Consider the following 22,744-nt stretch of genomic DNA (forward strand, 5'->3'; position numbering starts at 1 on the left):
TGGCTAAAAACTTTAAGTCTAAAGATAAAAAAAAAAAAAAAGAAGAAGAACTATACATTATTAACACTGTTCTCCAGTTGACGAAGTAGTTTTTCATGAGGCACAGGTCAGTAATTCTGAAACTGCTTCCCATATGTGCTGGAGTCAAACAAATAGGAAAATAGATGGCTGCTAGTAAAAAGTCAGGCTTTTCACTGTTGGAGAGGAGTTAAAGAGAACCAAAGGGCAAGCTAGATGAACCACATAGCATGGGTTAGAATTGGAGACACCAGTATGAAGTCATAATTAGCTTGACATAGATGCATATGAAAAAATATACATATATGTAATAGTATACATACTTCCTAGCTCAGTCCACTGAGAGGATCCCATGACACCCTGGCTCTGCTTTGAGCCAGTCTCAAGCACACAGTAGCCATGATAAACACCACTCAGATTCATCAGACAGCACACATGCCAACACACACACCAGAGCACAGACAAATCCAAAAAACTCAGTCATTAAATCTGGAGAATCAGGTAACCATCATCTGAGATTCACATGCATCTGGCAAGCAAACCTACCAGTGACAGTGCATCCAACAGCAGCTGTCACCTGCTATAATGATTTTAGAATTATTTTTAAATCTCTAAGAACTAACATCAGGTGACCAATCCAATCTTCTGTTATAGAATGAAAGAGACAAGCTCGTGTTATTTTGATGACGAGAAATACCACTCTTCACACTGAAGAGCAATGGCTATTGGCACTTAACAAATCCCACTCATCTGTAAGCTTAAGGAAGACACACTGGACTAAAGAAAAGGTTGTCCCAAGACTGTCTTTGTCAGCTTGCACATTTCATCCATCATCAGCCCAGCCTTCAGGCCCTCTTTAAGGAGTTAATCTATTCATTCCATGCTCCACAGTAACAGGACAGATAACCTTCTAGAACCAAAAAACATGGGTAATGACCACTCACAATCACCATTTTACCAGAACATTCCATCTCCTGCGTCTGAGTCTATGCCAGAAGGTGCACAAAATATACATAGCAAATCACTTTTGGCACATGAGGATGTCTCCTCAGGTAAGACATCCTAACTGTGGCTCAGTGCTGGTCAGTGTTAGAGCATGGCTCTTGTAGGGATGTTGACAATGGTTCCTCCAAACTCTGCATATCATCTGGAATCATGCCACGTCTCCAGTCCTAGTGTCTTTCAGGTCCTAGTCTAAAACATGTTGCCCAACTCCCCAGGTACCAGTCCTTAAGTGTCTGTTGACCTTTATACACTATCAAATACCCTAATAATTCCTTTGTAGCAAGGCTAGCACTATCACTTGCATACTCTGTCAATCATTCTTCAGAACGCAAATATATTGCAAAAAGAGAGGTGAGTATGGAGTAAATATCACACACTACAGAACACTTTCAATATTATATATAGCCGTGGGGGGCTCAAGAGCAGAGAACAATTTCAATTTGCTGCATTTATATTCAGGCCAAGTTTGCAATGCTAGTTTTCATTGGTTGAAAGTGTGAGGTAGGAGAAAGTGGAGAATATATTTTTTTCTTCACATAAGGAGCCCAGATCCACGAATGACCCCTTGGAAAAGAGGTACAAGGAATATTAAGACACTTGGTCACTAAACTGGTTATACTCTGAAATATAAAAAAGAAATACACTTTAATTATGTTACCTCCAGAGATTTGGGAGCTGCTTGTTAGAGAATAGTAATACTAGTGACCATGGATGTGACATTCAGAGCATTGCACATATGAGGGAACATGGCAATAGTCTCATATCTTCACTTATTAAATTTAGAGGAAAACTGCTAACACAAGGTAGAGTGTCAATTTATCCAACTCATATGTTCTGTGCCAAGAACTGTGGTTTACTGTGAAATGAGAATGTGCTACTAATATGCTACTTCTCTGGAATAACAGAACAATTAAAAGGGGGATCAATAGAAACTTTTTAAAATATAATTCGATTCTTTCAAAAATGTCCAAAAGTCTGTACCTACAGTTTCTCAAATCATTTAAACATGCACGAAGGGCTTATGAGCATGGGCTTTGGGGTCCAATAGACATTCACGTTTCATATTCATGCTATATATATATATATATATATATATATATATATGTATGACCTGGGTAAATGGGTAAAATGAGGTTAAATAGGTTAATAAGGTTGCCTTAGACCTGTTCTGAAGATTAGAGAACTCAAGTTTGTGTCTAGACCATAGAAAACACTAAATAAATATTAATTATCATTGTTCCAAAAAAATTTTTTTAATTAAAACACATTCTAGCTGTCTTTGGTCTAAAATGAGTATATTAAAGTAAATAGAAAACCTGAGGCATCTGTAAAAATAAGTTTCCCAAAGTTTTAATAAGGTAAAGAGAACTCTGAGAACTATTTTCCTTTTTGCAGAGTAATCATTTGAAGCTTTCAAAAGAGTAGCCACACAAACATAGATAGCAGTAGCACAGTTTCATAATAGTCAATCTTCCTAAATAGAATTTTTACCTTCTCAGTTCTTGGATAACAAGGTACCTGCTGCTGTGATCTTTTAAGTTCCTCCAGTCTCCTTTTCCTTCTTCTTTCCCACAACTGTCTCTAGGACAATCCCTGATCTCCTTAGATCTCCCCACTGCTGACCACCTTACTCATTTATAGAATTCTCTCAAAACCCTGCATACACCTTGGCAAAATTTAACCCCACGATAATGTAGAGAAAGCTCCTTATATTGTATACATGTCTGTGTCCTGGCCAGTCTCCATTTTCTCCAGCTCCAGCTGATCTCTTCTCCATAAAGTGGTGATTAATTAAATGTGGTATATGCATACCATAGAATATCTTGTAGCATTATTAAAATAAATAAGTCAGCTTATGGAACAGTCATGTGGTATTAAGTATGAAAAGTAAGCTGCTAAAAAACACAAGTAATCTAATCTAGTTATGCTTCATACATATGAGTGTTTAGAAAGCAAAGTAATAATTGTCACACAATTTGTGGGATAGGGTTTATCTCCATGGGTGGATTTACCTCTGTCTTTATTTGGGTATATATACAAACCTCTTGCTTGAGAGTCCTAGGAACAACAATATATAATTAAAATGTTAGAAGCTGCTGTTAATCCAAATTCTAAATGAAATTAATGTAAAATTTCTCTAACGTTATAATGTGTCAGTGAACATAATCCCACCAACAAAAATTTATTTAAGCATAAATTGCACAAAATTGCATCTGATGTTGCTTTTAATGTAAGATTCACCTGCATTTGCACTTGTTTAGCAGCCAGCAGGTCTCTTTCCAAGAACAGCTCTGAACTCTTTCTTTAAAGGCCGGCGCACCATTCAGCCTCCTCAGGGAAATTGTACTTTCTTTCACCACAGGAAAGCTGCATGGAAGGGTAGATGGGAAAGCTCTGGACTTATCCAGGACCTTCCTGTTCACTTTAGTATTGTTTCATTGTTTATGGATCCTTTTACATCTTTTGAGTTATTGGCTCCCTCTTCTGGACAATCTGTTTTACAACTGAAATTTGCTTTCATAAAAGCTGGTCGGTCACAATGACTGATAGTGTCAGGCAAAAAAAAAAAATCAAAAACATAATTTCTAACAGTTAAAAGTTATCCTGTGTCTAATGCTTTAGGAAAGTTTGCTTCTTTTCCAAGTAACAAATTCTACAAAACAGGAGTCTGTTGTTTCCTATGCTCTAGCCTATTCTTCATCAAGGTCCAGAAATTTGAGTTCCCACTGCAATCAGAGACGGTCTTGTTTTCTTTAAAAACAATGGTATATAAAATTACAGCATGCTGCTAACTTTCATCCCAGAACTTTGAGTACCAACCATTAGCTTGAGGCTCTGTAGCTAAGCATTCTGCTGTAGAGAACACAGAGAGACAGCAAAGGAACTTTAAAACCAATGTGTCCACACAGCCCAGAGTGCTGCTCCTTAGGGACATTAAACCTCTTCTGTAAAAATGTTTTAAAGTATAAAAAATTTAACAAGGACTAATTAAACAAATTGTGATAATACATTTATGCAGCCATTTTAAGTATTAGTATGATACATAATAATGTGGGAAGATCAGATATACACTGTCGTGCAAACAAAAAGGGTTAAAAGGGCTGCTAGGTGGACACCAATGCATTTATTTTGATTTGCTACATTTTATTTATCCTAATCAAAATATTTTTCTGCTATGAACATATATAAATTTATAATATATGTTAATTAATTAAGACCAAAAAATGCATGTGTGTATACACTAATCTCAAATAATGACTTCTTTAAACCATTTTTATTTTGAAATAATTGTAGAGTTACAAAAAGTTGTAAGAAATATAGAGAGGTCCTGCATACCCTCCACCTAGTTTCCTCCAATGATAACATTTTGCATAATTAAAGTATAGTATCGCAATCAAGAAATTGACATTGGTGCAAGCTGCAGGCCTTATTCAAATTTCACCAGTTTATATACTTACATTTGTGTATATGTATTTTTAGTTCTATGCAGTTTTATCCTCATCTATATTCATGCAACCACCACCATGGTCAAGGTACAGAATTTTTCCACCACTGAATCTCTCACATTACTCTCAACATTTGAATTACCAATACCTTTAGGGTATTTAAGTAAAGATGTCTAATAGGCATTTGGACTGGTATTCAGGGGAAGAATATATCCTGAGAGATCTGCTTAAAACTTATCAATCATCTAAGTAAAGGCAGAAGTCAAAGATGAAAATGTATGAGGCTTTAAGAGAGTACATGTAGAGTCATAACAGAAGCGAGCCTGTTCAAAACTCTGAGAAATCTCAGTTTAAGAACTGATTGGAAGAAGGAAACAAGAAGAAATTAGATACAGCAAAACTGGAATAAACTCTTGTTGTAAAAACTAAAGAGGGGCGGTGTTCATAAGTAAGAACTGGTGAACTTTGTCAGATGATGCAGAGAATACAGACAAAGTAGGGGCTATGTTGTGTCATTATTGAATCCAGCAAGTGGAGCTTCTATTTCAATGGAATGGTAAGAGAAAAATCCAGAATACAAGAGATTGATAAGTGAATAGAAACTTTAGATGTAAAGACAAGAATTATAACTAATCTTTAATGACTTCAAATTTTAAAGTAAAAAATTTTTTTAATAAGGTTGGATATTTGATAAATTTCTAAGCTTATAATCCCTGTTCCTTCTACTTAAAATAACCTGCCACATCTTGTCAATTTCTCGTCTCTCCCTAGTTTATTTTTCTTAGCATTTTTTACCACATGATAAATATATTTGCTTATTTCTTTTTTTCCATAATAGAATTAAGCTTGGTTAGAGCAGACACGTTGTTTATCTTGTTCCTTATTGTATTCTCAACATCTAGTAACTTGTCTCAAAGAAATGGAGATCTATAAATTACCAAATATTTCAAAATAACTTTAAGGCAAGTCAGAGAGCTACAAGATAACACAGATAGACACCTCAACAAAATCATAAAATGGTAAATAATCAAAATGAAAGTTTCAACAGAGAAATAGAAATTATATGTTTTTAAAAGAAATTCTGGAGCTGAAGAACACAAGGAATAAAAATTTTAAATGCAATAGAGAGATTCAATAACAAACAAGCAGAAAAAAGGAGTATGCGAATTTTAAGACAGGTCAGTTGAAATTATTCCATCAGAGGAGAAAAAAAGAAAATAATAATACAGAAGAGTAAAGAAAGCCTATGTGAATAATAGGACAACATAGAATGAAACAATATTTGCATCATGGGAGTCCCAGAAGGAGAAGAGAGGAAGAAAGAGGCAGAAAACTTATTTAGAGAAAGAATGCCTGAAAACTTTGCAAATCTGGAAGAAACTTACATTCAGGTACATGAAATTCATATGTACAAATTAAAACGTACAAATTGGTAGTTATGAAATAATCATGGAGATGTAAAGGATAGGGGATACAGTCAATAATATGGCAATAACTCTGTATAGTCCCAGGTGGGTACTAGATGAGTCAGGGGGATCACTTCATAAATTATAGAAATTTTATGAAGTCTAACCACTGTGCTATATACCTGAAACTAACACAAAAGAATACTGAATATTGAATTTAATATTTTAAATTTTTTTAAAGGTGGGGAAATGTGAAGGGGAATAAGAGCTTCAAATTTCCAGGTATAAAACAAATAAGTCATGGGACATAATATACAGCATGGAGAATATAGTCAATAATATTGTAATAGCATTGTATGGTGTCAGATGGTTGTCAGACTTATCATGGTGATCACTTCTGTAGGTATATAAATGTTGAATAACTACAGTATATACCTGAAACTAATATAATATTGTCTGCTAACTATATTTTAATAAAAATATTTTTTTAATTTTTTTTTAAGGCGAGGCAACCCTTGGTTGACCTCACAGGTTGCAAGGAACTTGACAGTTTACAATCTTTTATTTTTTTAATTTTTTTACACCTATAGCACCTGGTCTTCCTAGGTGGTCTCCCATCCAGGTACTATCCAGGCCCAATCCTGCTTAGCTTCCAAGATCAGACAAGATTGGGCTTGCTCAGAGTAGCATGGCCGTAGACAATAAAAATATTTTTAAAAAATTAAAAATAGAACCATATGACCCAGTAATTCTACTTCTGGATATTTATCCAAAGAAAATAAAAACACCAATTCAAAAAATACATATGCTTCCTATGTTCGTTATAGCATTATATATTTACAGTAGCCAAGATATGCAAACTAAGTTTCCATCAATAGATAAATGGATAAAAAAGTGATATATACATACCACTGAATATTATTCAGGTATAAAAAGAATGAAAGTGTCCCATTTGCAACAACATGGATAAACCTAGAGAGTATTATGCTAAGTGAGATAATTCAGACAGAGAATATATATAATTTCACTTATATGTGAATCTAAAAATTCAAAACAAAACAGAAATAGACTCATAGATATAGTGAACAAACTAAAGATTTCCAGAGAGGAAATGAGGGGTGCTAGGGCAAAAAAAAAATGAAAGAGAATAAGAAGTACAAATTTCCAGTTACAAAATAAATAAGTCACAGAGATATAAAGTATAGCAGAGGGAATATAGTCAATAATATGACTTTGTATGATGACAACGGGTTACTAGTCTTATGTTAATCACTTTGTTAGGTATATAAAGATTGAATAACAATGTTGTATACCTGAGTCTAATATTGGATGTTAACTATATTTTAATAAAAAAGTTTTTGTACATTTTGGATAGCTATTCTTTATCAGATGTGTCTTCAAGAATATTTTCTTAATGATTCGTCTCTTTATTCTCTTAACAACAGCGCCTTCCACAGAACAGAAGTTTTTTAATTTTAATGAAGCCCAGCTTATCTATTTTTTTTCATAGGTCATGGCTTTAGTGTTTTATCTAAAATATCATTGACATAACAAAGATACCAGGTTTTTGTTTTTGTTTGCAGATGCTTTCTGACTGTGGCTTGTCTCTTCATTCTTTAACAGTGTCTTTTGCACAAGTTTTTATTTTTAATGAAGTACAGTTTATCCATTCTTTCATAAATTGTGCCTTTGGTGCTATATCTAAAAAGTCATCATATAGCAAAGGTCTAGGTTTTCTGCTATGTTATCGTCTGAGAGTTTTATAGTTTCGCATTTTACATTTAGTTCTGCAATCTATTTTGAGATGTTTTAGTGAAGGATTAAGGTCTCTGTCTTAATTCATTGCATTGTATGTGGATGTCCAGTTGCACCAGCACCATTTGTTGAAAAGACAATTATTAATTTCAAAATAGCATTTTATTTAAAAATAAAATTATAACATTTATCTTCAAAATGCCAAAATTGCACAGTCCATGTAAATATGTTTGCATTATTTTTTCTAAAGCAAAGATATTACTGTTATTTTTCTCTGACAAAATAAAAAGTAACTCGAATAATCTTGTATGTGGTCATCTAAGCATTCATGCTCAATAAGGAAGCAGCAAACACTCGGTATGTCTTAAGTGGTCTTAATATGGAGAATGTAATTCAAGTAATTTAGTCACTACTTTTTAAAAACACTAGAACTGACATCAGAAGCATGGCAGTATGAGGGCTCTCCCCAATCTCTCCCCTTGAAACTACAACAAGTCGAACACCTACAATCCAACAAATAACACTCAACCTGCTACATGAGCACGCCTGACAGATCTCTGCACATCAAAGCATCTGAAGGTGGGCCAATCATGTGAGACAGGGAGGTGGAAAGGCAGAGAGGATCAAAGCCCAGAGAACACTGCCCAGAGCTCCACACAGTCTAGGGGGAAGAGAGAAGTACACAGAAGTATTTTGGCTCTTCGAAGATCCAAATAGTCCTGCCTGACTTATCAGCATATTCCATGAAGCAGAGCCCAGTGATCAGGGCAGAGAACAGGGCAGAGGCCCAGTGCAAACTGGCGACAGCTGTGTTTTAGCAACCGCTATTGCCAGGCAGAAAGCTGAGTCACGGAGCCTGGTCAACTTCCCCCACCATCCCAGAGCATATCCTTCCCACCACCCCCATATCCTCCCAGAGCTAGCAATGAGCCTCAGGGGAATTTATTGCAACCAGACTGACAGGGGCAGAGATATAGAAGTGAGGCAGCTGAAGCTTGAGGGACAGCATTACTGGCAGGAAAACAGCCACATACACCACTGGCTTCTCCCAATCCACCTCACCTAGTCAGGCTGATTCAGAAGAAAGCAGGAGAGCATTGAATTCGACAATACCAGGGTTTGGGGGCATTTTCAGAGGCTCAGACTTTCATCTCCCTTCACATTCTCCCATGGGAGCCATGCAACCTGGTCATAGAAAAAAAACACACACACACACCTTCCCAGAGAATAAATGGAATTTTTTACCACAAAGCTGATATCTGGGAGGCTTGGGCAGTGCAGGAGGCTTGGGCGCCACCTACCGGAAAAAATCTCTTATCAACATGCTAAAGAGAGATCAATACATAATAAATTTTCTTTAAAAAAAAAAAAGCAAAGTTTATTCTCATAAATGCCTAGAGAAATGGTCCATCAAACACCACGAACAACCAAGGTGACAAGGCAGCTCAGAAATAAAATAAAAAGTTACCAGAAAATAAGCTTAAAGATATAAAAATATGTGATTTAAATGACAGAGAATTCAAGACTGCACTTCTGAAAAAACTCAGTGAGGTGGGAAAAAATTCTGACCAATAGTTCAAAGAACTTAGAAACAAAATCAACGAACAAAAAGAATACTTTACCAAGGAGATTGAAAATCTAAAAAAGAACCAAATAGAACTTCTGCAGATGAAAAACTCATTAAAAGCAAAGAAGAATGAAATGCAAGCTTAGGAAATAGAGCTGACTAGAAGGATGAAAGAATTGGTGATATCGAAGACAGAAATCTGGAAATGACACAGATGGAAGGAGAGACTTGAGAGTAAAAAAAAGAAAAAGAAAAAGAAAAGAAAGAACTCTACAAGAACCATCTGACACCATCAGAAAAAGCAATATAAGAAGAATGGGCATACAGAAGGAGAGGAGAGGGAGAAGAGAACAGAGAGCCTATTCAAACAAATAGTCAACAAGAACTTCCCAAACCTATGGAAATAACTGGATCCTCAAATCTAAGAAGCAAACAGAATACCTAATTATCTTAACCCAAAAAGTCCTTCTCCCTTCTCCAAGATACATTATAGTAAAATTGTCAAAAGTCAGAAAGAATTCTCAAGGCAGCCAGAGGGGGTGGGGGGCGGGGAAAGACAATAATTTACAAAAGAAACCCATTAGATTATCATTGGACTTTTCAGCACAAACTTTACAAGCTAGAAGAAAGTAGAACCAAATATTCAAACTATTGAAAGAGAGAAATCACCATCTAAGAATAATATATCCAGTAAAGATCTCCTTTGGATATAAAGGAGGAATAAAGACCTTTTCAGACATAGAGAAGCTGAGGGAATTTTCTACCACCAAGAGTGCATTACAGGAAATACTGAAGTGTCATTCTACCTGAAACAAAGGGGGGAAAAAAAAATACATAACTATGAGTAAGGTGACTAACAGTCAGATAGAAACAGAAAAGCACAACCCTTATAGTTAAGAACTGGGTATTATAAGCTTAAATATTATAATGGTTAAAGGCCAAAAAAAGTTTTAAAAAAGGAAGACAACTGCTACTACAATCTAGAAATGAACATACAGCATAAATAGAGATAATCTGAGACAACAAAATCAGAAAAGAGGAGAGAGTAAAGAACTGAATCTGCAAAAGGGAATGGAGATAAGGTACATGCAGAAGGAAAAGGACTACTGTATGTATGTATTTATGTATGTATGTATGTGTGTATCTATCTATCTATCTATATGTAAATATCTATATATATGTACGTATCTATCTATCTATATGTAAATACCTATATATATGTACATATCTATCTATCTATCTATCTATATGTAAATATCTATATATGTACATATCTATCTATCTATCTATCTTCCCTTTACCTAAATTTAATGGTAACCACACACACAATAAAATGAAACACGTAACATAAAACAAGAGATAACTGATGGGAAAAAAAAGCATAAAACACTACCAAATTAAATTAACAGACAGAAACATAAGGACAAAGAAACAATGGAGACACCGAGCTCCATTGAATGAAAGAAATGGATATAAAATCCCAGGAAGCTCAGAGAGTTCCAAAAAATCATGGATTCAAAGAGGCCCACACCAAGACACATCATAATTAAAATGTCAAAGGTTAAAGACAAAGAGAGAATCTTAAAAGCAACAAGAGAAAAGCAGATAGTTACCTACAAGGGAGCACCCATAAGACTGGCAGCTGATTTCTCAAAAGAAACTATGCAGGAATAAAAGGCGTGACAAAAAAATATTTGACAAGATGAAGACCTAGAATTTACAACCAAGGATACTTTATCCAGCAAAGCTATCATTTAGAGTTGAAGGACAGATAAAGAGCTTCCCAGACAAAAGTAAGTTAAAGGAATTTATCACCACCAAGCCAGTATTACAGGAAATGTTGGAGGGACTTCTTTAAGAAGAAAAAATACAAAAGACTCACTTCAGATTAAAAGACACATACTGACTAAAAGGAAGGAGGTGGAAAAGATATTGCTCTGATGGACCTAGAAGGTATTTAAGTCAGACAGAGAAAGATAAACACTACATGTTTTCACTTACATGTGGAATCTAAGGAATAAAAAGAACAAACTAATCAAAAACAGACTCACAAATGTAGTGGACAATTTGGTGATGGACAGAGAGGAAGAGGGTTTGGGGGTCTGGGAGAATGGGGTGAAAGGTTAAAGAAGTACAAATTAGTAGCTAACAGATGGTCACAGGAACGGGGAGCATGGCATAAGGAATGCAGTTAGCATTAATACATTGGCTAGGTGGAGGGTCAGGGGAGGGAGGGAGCAATTGGGGGGATTGTTTTACAAACACTATAGATGTCTAACCAATGTACTGTATACTTGAAACTAATTAAAATAAATTTTAAAAAGAAAATAAAATAAATGACTAATGACTGAAAAAAAAGAAGAAACAAGCAAGATCCCAAATAAATGACCTAACATTTACATCTTAAAAAATAGAAAAAGAAGAATGAATGAAGCCCAGTCAGCAGAAGGAAGGAAATAATAAAAATTAGAGCAGAAATTAATGAAATTGAGAACAAAGGGACAGTAGAAGAAAATAATGCAACAAAGAGTTGGTTCTTTGTGAAGATTAACAAAATTGACAAACCCCAAGTTAGACTAAGTAAAACAAAGGACACAAATAAACAAAATCAGATATGAAAGAGAAGTTACGTCAGATGACACTGAAATACAAAGGATCATACAAGAATACTATGAAAGACTTTACACCGCAAAATTCAATAACCTAGAAAAATTGGACAAGTTCTTAGAAATACACAACCTTCCTGTACTGAATCATGAAGAAATGGAAAATCTAAATAGACTGATCAACAATAAGAAAATTGAAACAATTATCAAAAACCTCCCAAAAATTAAAGTCCAAGACCAGATGCCTTCACCAGGCATCTTTTCATCAAACATTCCATCAAATTCCATCAAACATTCAAAGAAGATTTAATCCGTATTCTCCTCAAGCTCTTCCAAAAAAATCAAAGAGGAGGCGATACATCCTAATTCATTTTAGGCCAATATTACCCTGATACCAAAACCTGGTAAAGGTAACACACACACACACACACACACACACACACACACACACACACACACACACACACACACAAACTATAGACAAATATCTCTTACGAACCTATATCTTTTATGAACAGAGATGCAAAAATACAAAACAAAAACAAGCAAAACAAATACAACAATGCATTTAAAAGATTATGCATCATGATCAAGGGGGCTTCACTCAGGGACACAGAGATGGTCCATAAGACACAAATGAATTAATGTAATATACTACATAAACAAAATAAAGAAAAAAATCATATGATCATATCAACAGATTAAAAAATTGACAAGGTACAGCATCCATTTATGATTAAAACACTTAATAAAATGGGTAGAGATGAAAAGCACCTCAACATAATAAAAGCCATATACAACAAACCCTCAGCTATCATCATATTTAAGTGTGAAAACTAAAGACGTTTCTTCTAAGATCAGGAATAAGACAAGGATGTCCACTATCACCACTATTATTCAGTATAGTATTGGAAATACTAGCTAGAGATATCAGGCAAGAATAAGAAGTAATAGGCATCCAGACAGGGAATGAGAAAGTATAATTGTCACTTTTTTCAAATTACATGATTTTCTATATAGAAAATCCTAAAGTCTCCACCAAAAAACTATTAGAAACAACAAATACAGTAAAGTTTCAGGATACAAAATTAATGTACAAAAGTCCATAACATTCCTATACTTTAACAATGAATTTTCAGAAAAAGAAATTTAAAAAATCAATTCCTTTTGCAACTGCAACAACAACAAAAATATACCAAGGAATAAACCTAACAAAACATGTAAAGGATCTATACACTAAAAACTATGAGACATTATAAAGGTAATTGAAGACGACACAAAGAAATAGAAAGATATTCCATGTTCATGGATTGGAAGAATCAACATAGTTAAAATGACCTTATTACCTAAAGCATTAAGCAGATTTAATGCAATCCCCATCAAAATCCCATCAGCATTTTTTAAAGAAGTAGAACAAAAAATCATCAGATTTGTATGGAAGAACAAAAAAAAACCCAAATAGCCAAAGCAATCCTGAGAAAAAAGAACAAGTCCAGAGGTATCACTCTGCCCAACTTCAAATTATACTACATAGCGACAATAACTAAAATGGCATGATATTGGCTGAAAAACAAACACAGATATCAATGGAACAGAATTGAGAGTCCAGAAATAAACCTTCATATATATGGACAAATAATTTTTGACAAAGAAGCCAAAAACATACAGTGGATAAAAGAAAACCTCTTCAATAAATGGTGCCGGGAAAATTGGAAAGCCACCTGCAAAAGAATGAAACTAGACTGCTATCTATCACCATATACCAAAATTAACTCTAAATGGCTCAATGAATATAAGACCTGAAACAATAAATTACATAGGAAAAAAACATATGTACTCAACTCATAGACCCTGGATTTGGAGAAGGTTTTATGAATTTGACCTCAAAGGCAAGGGAAGTAAAAGCAAAAATAAATGAATAGGACTATATATCAAACTAAAAATCTTCTGCACAGCAAAAGAAACCATCAACTAGACAAAAAGGTATCCATCCAAATAGAACACATTTGCAAACAACACTTCTGATAAGGGCCTGATATCCAAAATATACAAAAAAAACATACAACTTAACACTAAAAAAATAAACTATCCAATTAAAAAATAGGCAGAGGACCTGAAGAGACACTTCTCCAAAGAAGACATACAAATGGTCAACAGACATATGAAAAGATGTTCAACTTCACTAGCTATTAGGAAAATGCAAATCAAAACCACAATGACATACCACTTCACACCTGTTAGAATAACTATTATCAATAGTACAAGTAATAATAAAGGTTAGAGGTTGTGAGGAAAAGGAACCCTCATACACTGCTAGTGGGAATGTAAATTGGTACAGCCACTATGGAAAATAGTATGGAGGTTCCTCGAAAAAACTAGGAAGTGATCTACCAAGTGACCCAGCAATCCCTCTTCTGGGTATTTACCCAAAAAAACTTGAAAACATTTATCCTCAAAGATATACGCAGCATTATTCATGGTTGCCAAGACATGAAAACAACCTAAGTACCCTTCAATAGATGATTGGATAAAGCTGTGGTACATATATACATGGAATATTACTCAGTCCTAAGAAAACATGAAATACTGCCACTTGTGACAACATGGGTGGATCTTGAGATTATCATGCTAAGCAAAATATGTCAGACAGAAAACATTGAGAACCACATGATTTCACTCATATATGGAATATAAAAGTGAAAGCAACAAACATGACAAACAAACAGAGATTCATAGACACAGAGAGTGGATTAGTGGTTACCAGAGTAAAGAGGGCGGGGGAAGGTAGATAGGGATACAGGGATTCAAATATTTTGCGATGGGAGAAAATTTAACTTCTGGTGATGAACACACAATCCAATATACATATGATGTGTTATTGAATTATTCACTTAAAACTGTTTTGATTTTATTAACCAATGATTTTAATTAAAAATAGAAACACTATCATCTTTAAGATAACTTACAAAACTATCTTACTATAGAATAAATATCAAAAATAATACATAAAACACAACAATTTTGGTAGCATTAAACTTTGAAGTACTCATTGAAGGATGAATAGAAGAGTTCAATGGGAAAGACAGAAATAAACTCAATCATAAAAACATTAAATTCAAGTTCCTAATCACTCATGCACACACACGCTTAGAAATAGTTACATTTTTACTTATCATAGAAATACATTTAATATTTCTGTGATAAAATATCTGAAGTGTGAGTTTTTCATAATTATTGAAATTAGTATATTTATTTAACATTCAGAGAAATTTTCACCTACCAGGCAATCTACAAAAAGCAAATTTTTCTTTTTAAGTGGTAATGCATAAATGATTATATAACACTTAAGGAAAATCAGTGCTATTAAAAAAAGTATGAGGCTAGGAGATGCTTTTACAAACACCAAAGTGTAAAATATACTTTATGCATCATATCTAAGTTGCAGTTGACAAACTATTGTCTTAAAATACAAATTAAAATGCAGGGCTGCTATTTTTCTGTTTCTTTTCTTCTCTTCCATTGTAAAATATAATACCACTTTCAAAAAAATAATAAATATATAATTTAACAAAAAAATTAAAAGTAAACACCCCCAACACCACAAGCTAGGTCAGAAATATGCATCACTCAGAATCATAAACCCAAGTCCCTAGGCTTTAAGGATAATCTCTTATTTATAGAAAATAAAAAGATTATCTGAAAAGCAACCAGAGATAATGAACAGTTCACTTGCAGCTAGTTTTAGACTGATAGCAGACTTTTCAAAAGGAACATTGAAAGCAGGAACACAGTGGGTAATGTCTTCTAAATACTAAGAAAAAACATGTCAACCAAAAATTGTATAAACATCAAAAACATGGCAATGTAAAAACATTTTCAGATAAACAGTGAGAGTTTTTACCACCAATAGGCCCTCTCTAAAGGAATTTCTAGAGGATGTGCTTTAAGAAGAAAATCATCTAAAAAGTGTGACCTGAAAATGCAAGATATTTAAACAATTTATATTATAAATGTGCATGTAATCCAATAAACCATGAATCCATTTTTATAAGTGAATGAATAAATTTAAAAATTTGATAAAGAACAGAGATATTCACATAGTCTCAAACTACTTCCCTGTAACAGACTAATTAATTGTAAAGTGAACATATAACATTAGAAAAGAGAAACTCGGCTGATACTGCCTTCAGTAATCAACATTAACACCACCAATAATGGCACAATCAAAGGATACATATAAGAAGAAAACAGGACAACTTCTGAGATACTCTTGCTAAAAACATATGATCTGGTCAGCCATGAGAAAAAATGAAATTCTGCCATTTGTAACAACATGGATAGAACTTGAGATTATCATGCTAAGTGAAATAAATCAGACAGAAAAGTTGAGAACCACATGATTTCATTCATATATGGAATATAAAACCGAAAGTAACAAATAAACATGACAAACAAACAAAAACTCATAGACACAGATAACAGGTTAGAGGGTATCAGAGGGAAAGGAGGGGTAGAGGTAGGTAAGGGTAAATGGTGTCAAATATATGGTTACAGAAGGAGATTTGATTTGGGGTGGTATAATTTTTAAATCACAAATTTTCTTTTCTTTCTAGTAAGTTTTATTTTATATCAATGGGTCTTAAAAATAAAATTATTTTCTTGGAAGAATTATTCTCAGAGATCAACTTAGTGGAAATAATGATGGAAACTGAAATATTTAAAGGGAGAAACAAATGCTACCTTCCTTCTAGAAATCTACAAAACAAATTACTATTCAGGAAAGTAGAGGAAACACTTACAATGTATATATCCAAATTATAATGTGTAGTAAAATAAATTAAAGCACATTAAAGAGCAATAAAAATAAATTTGTCTAACCTAAACAAAGGTAATATAAAATGATAGCAATAATAATTCTAATAATAAAAATCTAATATGTTATTAACAAAAACAGGTATAAAATGCTGAAAATATCATTAAAGACAGGAGATTATTGATTTGGAATTAATATTTTATTTAATATTTATATTGTTTTCATTCTCTCTCTTTGTATAACACTATGGTTCCTAAACTTTAAGTTTACACCATTTATCAATTTTAGTGTGCATTATCCTTTATATATTTCCTCCTTCAGGTTTCCCTCCCTCTGCTGGAAACACGAGGGGAGTTTTCTCTGATGTTTACTGTGGGAACCTAGGTGAGCTTCTGGAGGTAAATATTGCAAAATTGTTAGCCACATTCCATGTCAGGAACCCCCTTGTAGTTTTTAATTCCTCAGTATAGTCCACACTGAGCATCTAGCAATTTGTCATCTATGACTATGTTTTTCCTACCCCAACACTGGTTTCAGTGGTAGTTTCCATTTCCAAGTTCCTGTTCTTAGAAGTTGCTATTCTCTGTATTTTCCTGTCAGTCTCTCTCATTTGGAGGGCAGCCGTCTGACTTCTCATCTCTCTTATAGATCTAGAAGAATTGTTAATTTTTCAGTTTGTTCAGATATTTGCTTGTTGTTAGGATGGAGTGGTAACTTCCAAGCTCTTTACATGTGGAGCTGGAAACTGGAATTCTTATTTAATCTTTAAAATGGCCATATGAGATTAGCACTATTGCTACCCTCATTTTCAGGTGAGGAAATCAAGACTCAGAGATGCCAGATACCTTGTACAAAGCCACAAGTTTCTAGAAGGAAGAGTCAAAAAAACTATCCAAACTATCAAACTCTGGAACACAGGCCTTTACTTCAGGTACTCTTGCTTTTCCAAATTATCTCAGTTTTTAAGAAATAACTTTCTTCCTGGGGAGTGAGAGTATATGGGCAGCCCTTTCATTGCCCATTCTACACAGCTACCCTGCTGACCTTCTGGCTTTTGTGGGGATGTCTTAAACTGTAGTCCCTTGTAACTGCTGTGTGTGCTCTTATCATGATCATGTAGCCCTTTTTGCTGTCAAGACTTTCATTTGTAGAGAAAAACGCAATGTGATCTTAAATTCTCCAGCTCAGAAGTGATCCATGTCAACTCTGACAAAGGATTTAGGAAGTATAGCTCTCTGATGTACTTAAGAAGGAGAAAAGAACCGTATGTGGGTGAACACCAGGAGTCACTACTAAATCCCCTTTACAAATCCTTTAATTTACTTTTAAACCAAGAGCAAAAGATGAATATAATAGTAATAAATATATAAGAAAAATTCATCTTTGGAATTTTTAATATTTTTTATGGAAATAGAGATCCATGAACATAAATTGCTTCTGGCCTGTGGAGGTAAAGACACAAGTTAGAGAAGGCCTTGCTGGCACCTCAAGGGTGTGTTTGTATTTACTCCAAGAGTTTTCAGCAGGTTTGTGTTCTAGAATCTAGCAGGAATGATTTGGGCTTGTTGTAAGCAAGATAAGATAAAGACATAGAATAGAGCATGATTTCTGAGTATTCTTTTCACCCCCATATCACCAAGCCCTTTCTAATTCATGTATTTATGCATTTCTCATGGATTCAATAACTAGGCCAGGGCTTATGTATATACCCTTTGTTTCACTCCACTAGAGGTGAATAGAGTGTGACAAGTTTCACTATAGAAAAGTAGTGGCCTCTGCCATGCAGTGCTGAAAGTGGAGGCCCTTCATGAGGGTAGCTCCATGAGTATGTTTAACAGGGAGAATTAGTGATAAGGAAAGGAGATCTAAAATATGTATTTAAAAGATACGATGTACAGAATGAGAAGGGCGAACAGATATCTAATCATATTTCCTGGGATAAAAGTATGAAAAATAACTATAGCTAAAATAATCTGTTAATGAATACACAACATAAGGAAAGGTTAACTGTGACATCAAAAGCATGAAAATTGTGGGAGTAATTGCAATTGAAGTTAACTTGTTATTACTCTAAATAGACTGTTATATCTATAAGATGCATTATGTAAGCTTCATGGTAACTTCAAAGCAAAACATATTGTAGATATACCAAAGTTAAAGAGAAGGGAATCAAAGCATACCACAATAGAAAATCATCAGTTCACAAAGGAAGACAGAAAGGGAGGAAAAAAGGAACAAGAGAAGTACAAAACAGGCAAAAAACAATAAAATTTCATTAGTAAATCGTTACCCAACCATAATTACTTTAAATGTAAATAGATTAAATTTTCCAATCACTTAGCAAAAAATGGGTGAATAGATTTTTTAAAAGCAGGATTTAACTATATGCTGCCTACAAGAAATTTCAACTTTAAGGACACATATTCTCAAAGTGAAGGGATGAAAAAATATTGCATGCAAATGGAAACCAAAATAGAGCAGGGGCATCTGTATTTATAACAAACAAAATAGACTTTAAATCAAAAACTGTAACAAGAGACAAATAAGTTCATTTCACAATGGTAAGGGGTCAATTCATTATGAGATTTTCACAATTGTAAATACAAATACTAACAGATCTGAAGGGAGACACATATAACTATACAATAATAATAGAGAACTTCAACACCTCACTTTCAGAAAGAGATAGATCATCTGAACAGAAAATTAATAAGAAAACATTGTGTTTGAACTACACATCAAATAAACCTAACAAATATTAATAGAACATTCTATCCAAAAGCAGCAGAATATGCATTCTTCTCAAGAATACATGGAACATTACCAAGAGTAAATCATACATTAAGTCACAAAAGAAGTCTTAGCAAATTTAAGAAGACTGAAATATTACCAAGTGTCTTTTCTGAACACAGTGATATAAAACTAAAAATTAACAGCAGAAGAAAAGCTGGAAATTTCACAAATATGTAAAAATTGAACAACATATTCTTGAACAACAAGGGATCAAAGAAATCAAAAGAAAATCAAAATATATCTTGAAAAAAATGAAAATAGAAACACAACATACCAAAACTTATCAGATGCAGCAAATGCAATTCTAACAAGGAAGTTTATTGCAATAAATGACTATATTGAAAAAAGAAAAATCTCTAGTAAACGATGTAACTTTATACCTCAAGGAACTAGAAAAAGAACAAACTAAGTACAAGGTTAGCAAAAGGAAGGAAATATCAAAGATCAGAACAGAAATAAATGAAATAGAATCAGAAAAATAATAGAATAATCAACAAAATAAAAGCTTGTTTTTTGAAAAGATAAACAAAATTGACATACCTTTAGCTAGATTAAGAAAAAAAGAGAGAAATTTCAAATAAATAAAATCAGAAATGAAACAGAAAATGTTACAACTGATACCACAGAAATGTAAAGTTTCATAAGAGACTACTTTGAATAATTATACACTATCAAATTGTATAACACAGAATAAATGGATACATTCCCAGAAATATATACCTACCAAGACTGAATAAAAAAGAAACAGAAAATGTGAATAGATCAATAAAGAATAAAGAAATTGAATTAGTAACGAAACCTCCCAACAAAGAAAAGCACAGACCTGGGGTTTCATTGGTGAACTCTATAAAATATTTAAAGAACAATTAAAATCAATTGTTCTCAGACTCTCCCAAAAACTTAAAGAGGATGAGAAACTTCTAAATTCACTTTAGGAGACCAACATTACACTGATACCAAAGCCAGGTGAGGACAAGAAAAGAAAACTACAAGCCAATATCCTTGATGAATATAGTTGCAAAAATTCTCAACATTGCACACTGTTTGTGGAGATGTAAATTGGTACAGCCACTATGGATAACAGTATGGAGATTCCTCAAAAATTAAAAATAAGACTTCTGGGTGTATATAGCCGAAGGAAATGAAATCACTATTTTGAAGAGTTATCTGCACCCCTATGTTCATGAAGCATTATATTCAGTAGCCAAGACATGGAAACAACCTACTGATGGATGAATAAATGAAGAATATGTGATATATATATAATCTATACATCACATGTTGTCACATGTGGCAGGATTTCACTTTTTATGGCTAAATAATAATATTGTTATACTATTAATAATAATATAATTAATTTAATAATATTCAGCCATAAAACATAATTAATAATATTATTATTCAGTCATAAAAAAAATCCTGCCATTTGTGACTACATGGATAGATCTTGAGGGCATTAAATTCAGTAAACTAAGTCAGACAGAGAAAGACAAGTACTATATGACCACACATGTGTAATCTAGAAAAGCTAAATACATCGAAACAGAGAGTAGAATGATGGTTGCCATGGAATGAGGCTGGGGGGATAGGATATTCATCAAAAAGTACACTCTTTCAGGTGTAAGATGAATAATTTCTGAAAATCTAATGTACAGTGTGGTGACTATAGTTAACAATATTGTATTATATACTTAAAAATTGCTAATAGAATAGATCTTAAATGTTCTCACTAAGAAAGTATAATTATGTGATGTGATGGAAGTATTGACTAAACCTATTGTGATAATTCTTCAAAATATATACATGTATTATATTCATCATGCTATACATCTTAAGCTTATACAATGTTTTATGTAAATTATATCCCAATAAATCTGAGCAATAAAAACAAATAGAATTATTGAAATCTAAAGGTTAAAGTGTTTACGCACAATTTGGAGTTTTTTCTACCTCATGGAGTTGTTTTTCTATTTACCCTACTTGTAATTTGCTTTATTTTCCTCTCTTCTCATTTTTTTTAATTTGGTTGGATTTTTTGGGGTGGGGGGGTCTTTTGTTTGTTTGTTTTGGTTAATGTTCTTCTTAATTAAACCTTTAAATTATAATGGCAGTGGTCCAAGACTAATCATTATATCTAACCTGGTCTAGATCAAGACAAGAATTATAGAATTCTTCAAACTCAAAGCAGTTTATAATTTGCCACAGTCCAGCCATGACAGGATCCAGGGGGCCCTGAAGGTGGGCAAGGCGTTGGCGCGGGAGACAGTCAACTACACAACTCAGAGGCGGTGTGACACTGTTCCGTTTTACTGTGATTTGAGTACAACTTTTATACTTTTTATTTTGGCATTTGATTATACTTTGTAGTTAAGGTAGCAGGGAGTTAAATTTCTGTGGTTAGGCGAAGCAGAAAATCTTATAGAGTATATTATTATTAATGTTCATGATTAACTAGTACATTTTTCTCTCAATCATTAGAACAAAACTACCTGATGGAACAATCTAAACTTTTAATTCTTATATCTATTACGTAAGATACAGTTTGATTTAAGTAAAGGTGATAGATAGTTGTATTCATAACAGCAAGCATTGGCTTGTGGGCAGACATTGTTCTTCTTTCTGCCTGAAGAAATCTTTTAAATGCTATTTGATTTATGCTATATCTAAAGTTCAAGCTGAACCTTTCTCATGGCTGTTCAAAAGTTTCCTTGGTGCAGTAATGAGGAAAATATTTATAAAAATCAGTTTTACAAAGCTGCTTTCATAAGCTAAGTTTCTGTTCCTTTGTTTTTTAAGCACCAAGGAGATCCTGACCTAGCCAGCCTTTCTATGAAACTTAAACTACTATAAGGCACATGAATTCTATCTTTATTCACTATACATATGCTATCTTTATTATAAGCTCCTGTATAAGGCAAAGAAAGATCAGGTAATCTTTTCATACTATTAGCCCCCCTAGGTGGATACCAGAGTTTTCTATTTATCCACTAGGCCACAAAAGGAGGCCCTTCCATAGTAGGCACAGGCTTATGAGTAAATTTATCCTTTACTAATTTTTCTACTAACTGCATGGGAACAGGAGTATAAACTGGTTCCAGTAATTCAGCTTGTTATAATTTATTCATAATATCTTTAAGAGGTGCATCAAAAGGAATTTCCCTTAATAATTGTTCAAATAAAGGGTTTACGCATTCTGGACACGTCAGGGTGACTAGAGCTGATTCCATACGCGGGGAATTTACTATTTTTTCCTCAGAGCCAATTTTGAGGAAATCCATTTGTACAGAGTTTACACTTACTAGAATTTGTGCTACCCAAATTCCCCCTATTAATAG

The 22,744-nt window shown here is 33.6% G+C and overlaps 1 pseudogene; it reads right to left on the bottom strand.

Annotated features, from left to right (window-relative positions):
• Positions 1–6,456: 6,456 nt before the first annotated feature.
• Positions 6,457–6,575, bottom strand: LOC111731120 (annotated as a pseudogene).
• Between the last annotated feature and the right edge of the window lie 16,169 nt (positions 6,576–22,744).

Source organism: Pteropus vampyrus, unplaced genomic scaffold (assembly GCF_000151845.1).
Source record: "Pteropus vampyrus isolate Shadow unplaced genomic scaffold, Pvam_2.0 Scaffold349, whole genome shotgun sequence".
In the NCBI taxonomy this organism is placed as follows: Eukaryota; Metazoa; Chordata; class Mammalia; order Chiroptera; family Pteropodidae; genus Pteropus; species Pteropus vampyrus.